Below are 6,499 nucleotides of genomic sequence, written 5' to 3' on the forward strand. Positions count from 1 at the left end.
TGGTGCATCGTTCTTCCTGCACGGTTACTTGTTTAACTACTGTTATTTGGTTCAGCTGTTACTGTTCCGGTTTTCAAGTTTGGTTAGCATGGCTTTCCTCTTGTTCTGGTTGTGCTGGTTCAAAATCTCACCACTTTCCTTATCTATATCCTTCTCTCAAAGTATGTCCATCACCTCGGGAACAGTTTCCTAGACTGAGTCTGGTAGGAGGGGAATAGAGGGAGGAGCCAGCACACCTTATCAAGCTTCTATAGTGCCCATAGCTCCAAGTGGACCCAACTATACCCCATGGTACTAAATGAATTCCAAGTATCCCCTACGGACTACGAGAAAAGGATTTACCGGCAGGTAATTAAAATCCTATTTTCTTGGCTTGGTAAAATGAATGTGGTCAAGATGAACACACTTCCTAAGCTGTCTATGCCCTTCAGGCCCTACCATTAATTGTGTCTGACTCCTGGTTTTGCTTTCTCTCCTCCCTGATTTGGCAATTTATATGATCCAAGAAAAGTCCTAGAATCCGGCATGAGGCACTATCATGCCCAAAACAGATGTGAGGCCTCCAACTACAGGACCTTAACTTATACTATCACTCCATCTTACTGGTGTCATGGAATGGACCAGAAATAGGGACATAATGCAGTGGGTTACTTTAGAGGGTTACTACAGTACATGAAATAGTATCCTAAAATTGTACCGTGGTTGCCTTCTTTTCCCCAAATTGATCCTCCACATCCAAGGATATCTTCCACTCTTTCCATTTGGAAAGTTCTTAGGCGTCTTCCTGTTGTGTCCTAGGTTTATGGCCCACTGACCTCCTACTTAGCCAACCCGTGGTTCCTGCCAGGCCTATATCTGGCACACTGAACTGGACCATTGCAGGCCTCTTTAGAGTTGGCCATCTGGTGACTGCTTCATGTATTAAACAGTTCTCAGAGATTGAAGCCAAATGGGCTATTCCCCAGACTGACTTCTGGAAGGTTCTGCAGGTTAGACATTTTCTTACTACATCCAATAGGATAACAATGGCTGTGAGGGACCTTACCCCCTTTGAGAAACTCTGTGTCTCACTCCACTCTTCTTCCCACACAATATCTGCCCTCTATAAACTGCTATTAGAGTATAATTCTGATTCCATCCTGACATATGCCAGGGTTTGAGACCTATCATGAACTGATCAGGAATGGATAACTATCTTTCTAAAGGCCTACTCTACTGTAGCTCTATTTGTATTGTTGTGCAGGAGACACAGTATAAGATATTAGTGTGATGGTATAGACACCCCCCAGTGCTCCACACCATGCTACCTTTCATCTCTGGCTCTTGCTGGAGATGTCCCTCTACTTTAGGAACTCTCCTTCATATCTGGTGGAAATGTCCAAGCTTAACTAATTATTGGACTGACGTTATTACTATCTCCCAACAAATTCTAACCATAGCCTTACCTAAAGACCCTGTTTTCTGGTTACTTAACCTTTCTCTGTCACCAGTTACCACATACAAAAAGTTGTTACTCCGTCACCTGGGTAATACAGCTTGCTCAGTTATTCCGGTACTTTGGAATTCTACTACACACCACTCGCACAAGGAATGGCTCCATAAGATCGATTATTTTATCTCAATGGAGGATATTTTAATTTTCTCAACACATAAGCCATCTGACTTTTCTAGAATCTGGTTTCCATGGCTAGAATACAAGGCCTCAACTGACTACAAGACCTACATGTCCACAATCCTACCGGGGACGTAAAGTGAATTTCTGGAACATTCCTACCCATTGTTCCCTACTCCTTTTAGTTCGAAGAAAGCTTATTTGACAGATGCCCATGCCACTCCATTCCCTCTTTCACTCACCCTCACTTCCCATACTTCCCTTCTTGTTCTTTTCATTCTTATTTTCTTGTTTCACTAATCTTTTTATTGTCCATAAATTTATACCATATATGCTACATGCCCTTCTACATAGCTTACAATATTAATCACAACTAAGTGCAGTTTTGCTTGTCTTGTTTGTATAATGGACTTTGAATTATTTGTTTAATTTGTTTGTATGCCTTTCGAATATATCTAATAAAAATAGAATATATATATATATATATATATATATATATATACAGGTATGTATATATATATATATATATATATATATATATATAAAATAAATGTATGTTCCTTTAAAAAAAATGCATGTGCTATAATATTGCTTTGTATCAATTGACTAGGATCTCATTCAGTTGCATCACTGATTACATACCAACTTCAAATATCAATACAGGTTGAGTATCCCTTATCCAAAATCCAAAATCCCACATTTTTGGGTCCCCTACTGAGATAATGACATATATATTATATATTATGTGTATATATAGATATAGATATATTATATAATATAATATATAAATATAAATATATGTGTCATTATCTCAGTAGGGGAACCAAAAATGTGAGATTTTGAGTTTTGGATAAGGGATACTCAACCTGTATTATAAAAAATGTATGACAATAATGCTTCTATCCAATGTAATAGTACAGTCATCATTTATATACTGTACACTGTACAGTGTACAGCAACATTTTACTCTACTTGTACAGTACCGGAATATCTAAAATGCTTTCCCACCATGATGAAATTATTCTCAGTCCAAATCTGTATATGAGTGGTTTGCTGTATGTTTCTATAGATATGATAACACTGCCAATATAAAATCACATAAAATACCACTTAATATCTGTCTGTCCATGGAATGACTATAGACTTACTGATCTGTTAATAAACTGCCCTTCATTTGAACCTTCAGCCTATTGCTTAATCCAGAAAATGCATTTACTGTCCATTTTCTATTACTCTAGCTATAGCGTGGCCATAAATTATTTCTCCATTGTTTCTATGGAGACCTAGCACTTCACAGATTCAACTTATTTTTTCTTTGTTGAATATGAACAGTTCACACAATCCTGTTTTTCCCTACAAGAGGCTCCAGATATTGAATTCTACAATGACTGTTATTTTACTACAAGAATTAACCATTTCCTTGTTAGCTGGCAGGTCTTAATACCATCTGGCCGATTAGTAAATGTCAACGATGAATGAGGTCCTAGCGCTCTTCTAAATATTGCCTCATTAACCTCGGCTTGGCTCTATTCCCAGTCACCGCATTTCTCGGTGGTTTTGCATCCACTAACAAAAACTGCTGCCAATGTCTCTTTGTAAGAGGAGTACCTGTGGCACCGTTGTCAGTACAAGAAGAAACTATTCTTTGTGGCTCTCTGCAAGTTGGAATAGCTAATAGAAATCATATCACTTTTTTCCAAATGGGAATGTGTAATTGTAGTTTAATGAAAATCATTTCAAAAGATCTTTAATTCAAAAGTGCACTTGTTACTGTATGTCTTTCTTCTTATCTCTGGGTGAATATTGAGAACTGCTGATCTCTACTAACATTTCTGTTTTGACAACTAATATCAAACATTAAGCCATGGATAGTGATCAATTGGAGATTTGCCCAAAGCAACCTATCACCTTGTGTCATTTACTGTATCTAGCATAGTCTTTGAAATTACAGTTTGAAGCTGGTTGGATGCTTTAGGCAACTTCTCCACTTTATATCTCGCCATAGCTTTAAATATTTCACTTTAAGGACTCTAAGGGGGTATTCAATTGTTTGAAAAGTCAGTTGGGTATCTGTTTTTTCCTATCTAATAGACAGTAAAAAAAAACAGACACCCAACTGACTTTTCAAACAATTGAATATCCCCCTAAGAGACCAATGGGGTGCGAGATTTTGCCTGCAAAAAAACACTTGTGGACCTAGCGTCTAATTTATGCGTGCTTCCAATACAGGCAGTATCCAATTAAAAAAATGGAAGGCAGATGGCTTGTGGGAGATTTAGTTCTGCCTGCTCCTACCTCCAGACATACACACACTGGTGGTCATACAGCTGACAGGGGTCTCACACACTCACACATACACTCACTGCTGCTACAGAAGACTAAATCCCAATGCTGGAAGAAGACACCACTTCAGAAGGTGAGTAATTAGGGACTAATTAAGCTAATTGGAAATGTCCAGTACCCCAGGGTCGGTTCCCCAAGGGCCGTTTTTTTTAAATCTGGTACCCCTGGAAAAATGGGACCCTCAGCTATCAGCCTAGGGCCCTTACACTCCTGGGGCCCTTGGACAACTGCCCATTGAGCCCATAAGAAAAATACAGCCCTGCACGCACCTCATTAGCAACTCCGGCTCTTAGGTATACAGCTGTAGCCATGTTCAGCTTTGCTGCGATGCAACATGCTGCATGTCATGCCAGGCTGCAACTATTCACAGCCGGCAATCACTCCATCAAGTCCTCTTGACGTGTGCGTATGTACACACAAGCATTCCCTAGTTACGGGCACATTAGTCACGCCAGCTATGTCGTGATGTGTACACATTGCATGTGCAGAAGATTGCTCCACTGCGTCCGACATCACTGCTGTGTCCAACTCAGAATCAGGCCCTTAATGTCTTTATCCTTGTTGGATTTTGGGACTAATGATCATATTAAAAATCTACTATCCCAAGTCTGGGACATGTTTTAATAAATTGATATTTCTTAAAAAATAAAGGAAGAACACAAGATGGATTTGTACCTGGATCATCACTGCATCATAGCATCAGTATGAAATCCTGTTGCATGGGATCCCAGCTCACGAAACACCAAAATAGCCAAAAAAGCAGACAGGGGCGAGTAAAGGGTGGTCTCCCCTCTCCCTACGCCCCTGACCCTAATCCTCTCTACCCGCAGCCTAACTCTAACCTCCCCCACCTTGGTGCCTAACCCTTAGCACCCCCCGGAGGTGCCTAAAACTAACTCCAGGTCCCCGATGCCTAACCCTAAACCCCCCCTCCCCATGGCCTAACCCTAACCCCTGGAACACAGGCTAAACTTAACCTACCCCCCCCCCCCCCGTCGACTTACCTCTCCAGTGCCGCAGTGTTTCTCTTATTCTGCATTCTGGCTGTCAGCATACCGACGCAGGAATCCAGCAGCAGGGATCCTGACTGCTTCCCCCAATTATAGCCATGAAAATTGCATTACTCAGGAAGGTTGTTCAAAACACTTTTAAAAAGAACCCAACAATTTCTGCTGATCCTCTGACAGCACACATCATTCCCTTACTGCAGCTAAAGAATAGTACAATCTAGCCCAACATGAATATTGCATGCAGCGATGATGAGTGCTAGACTTTGATACATGTTCTGTTGCGAATGAACAGGTCAGTAACCATAGCAATGAATTATTGTAAAGTCACCAAGTTCCAAGCATGCACTGTATGTGCTCAGCATGTTTTATAGACACAGCTGTTATAATAACACATGGAAAAAGCCCTAAATGAACAGAGTTCACATGTAAGTAGACTTACAGTAGTATAAAATAACAGCACAGAGTAATGGCTATTTATCATGTGTTCTCCCTTGTGGAAAACCTTCCTCCCCATATAGCTCCTATTTATCTGGTAATCAATTGCATACAGATCTCCCACTATGCAGCTGCATGCCAGTGGAATAATCAATAGAGAAATAAGTATTAAGGTCACAAAACTGTGACTAACATACATTTCTAAATGAAGTCAACAAATTAATTAACATGCTAACCCAGCCAAGAAAACATTAGTGCAATTTGCAGTTCACCTCTTTTATATACAGAGCACTGATCAATTCAAAGATCTACAGCAGAAGCAGCATAATGGGCCCTACACATTTAAAGATCCACCGCCGAGCTGCCCGACGGCGGATACGGCCGACGGGCGACCCGGCGGCGGTGGGGCAGTGAAGGGGGGAGTGAAGTTTCTTCACTCCCCCCGTCACCCGGCTCCATTGAAGTGCAGGCAAATATGGACGAGATCGTCCATATTGGCCTGCATGCACAGCCGACAGCGATGAACGAGTGCGGGGCCGCGCATCGTTCATCGCTGGTGACTCCACACTCAAAGATATGAACGTTATCTTGTTCAATAATGAACGAGATCGTTCATATCTTTGAGGAATATCGGCCTGTGTGTAGGGCCTATAACAGTCCATCAGGATCAACCAATCAATCACCGACACCTGGTTGGTCGATCACCTCATTAGTTTTACACACAAAGAAACAATATTTTATTTTATTTTCTTTGAACCTCAGAAGCCTCCATACTAAGTAAGCATGCCGGAAACAGTGCATTCCACTGCAGACGTCACTGTATGGAGCTGATTCCGAGTCGGATGCAGCGACGACCGTGTGTGCATCTTTTGCCGTAGTCACTTCTGCGATTTTATGCTTAATACAGGTTGAGTATCCCATATCCAAATATTCCGAAATACGGAATATTCCGAAATACGGACTTTTTTGAGTGAGACTGAGATAGTGAAACCTTTGTTTTTTGATGGCTCAGTGTACACAAACTTTGTTTAATACTCAAAGTTATTAAAAATATTGTATTAAATGACCTTCAGGCTGTGTGTATAAGGTGTATATGAAA

The 6,499-nt window shown here is 40.8% G+C and overlaps 1 long non-coding RNA gene across 1 annotated transcript in view; it reads right to left on the bottom strand.

Annotated features, from left to right (window-relative positions):
- The window catches only part of LOC134956831 (uncharacterized), a 132,701-nt gene extending 127,567 nt beyond the window's left edge, over positions 1 to 5,134 (bottom strand). The window contains exon 1 of the long non-coding RNA XR_010186217.1: positions 4,960 to 5,134. This is a non-coding gene — a long non-coding RNA (uncharacterized LOC134956831). The remainder of the gene's footprint in view (positions 1 to 4,959) is intronic.
- Between the last annotated feature and the right edge of the window lie 1,365 nt (positions 5,135 to 6,499).

Source organism: Pseudophryne corroboree, chromosome 9 (genome assembly GCF_028390025.1).
Source record: "Pseudophryne corroboree isolate aPseCor3 chromosome 9, aPseCor3.hap2, whole genome shotgun sequence".
Classification (NCBI taxonomy): Eukaryota; Metazoa; Chordata; class Amphibia; order Anura; family Myobatrachidae; genus Pseudophryne; species Pseudophryne corroboree.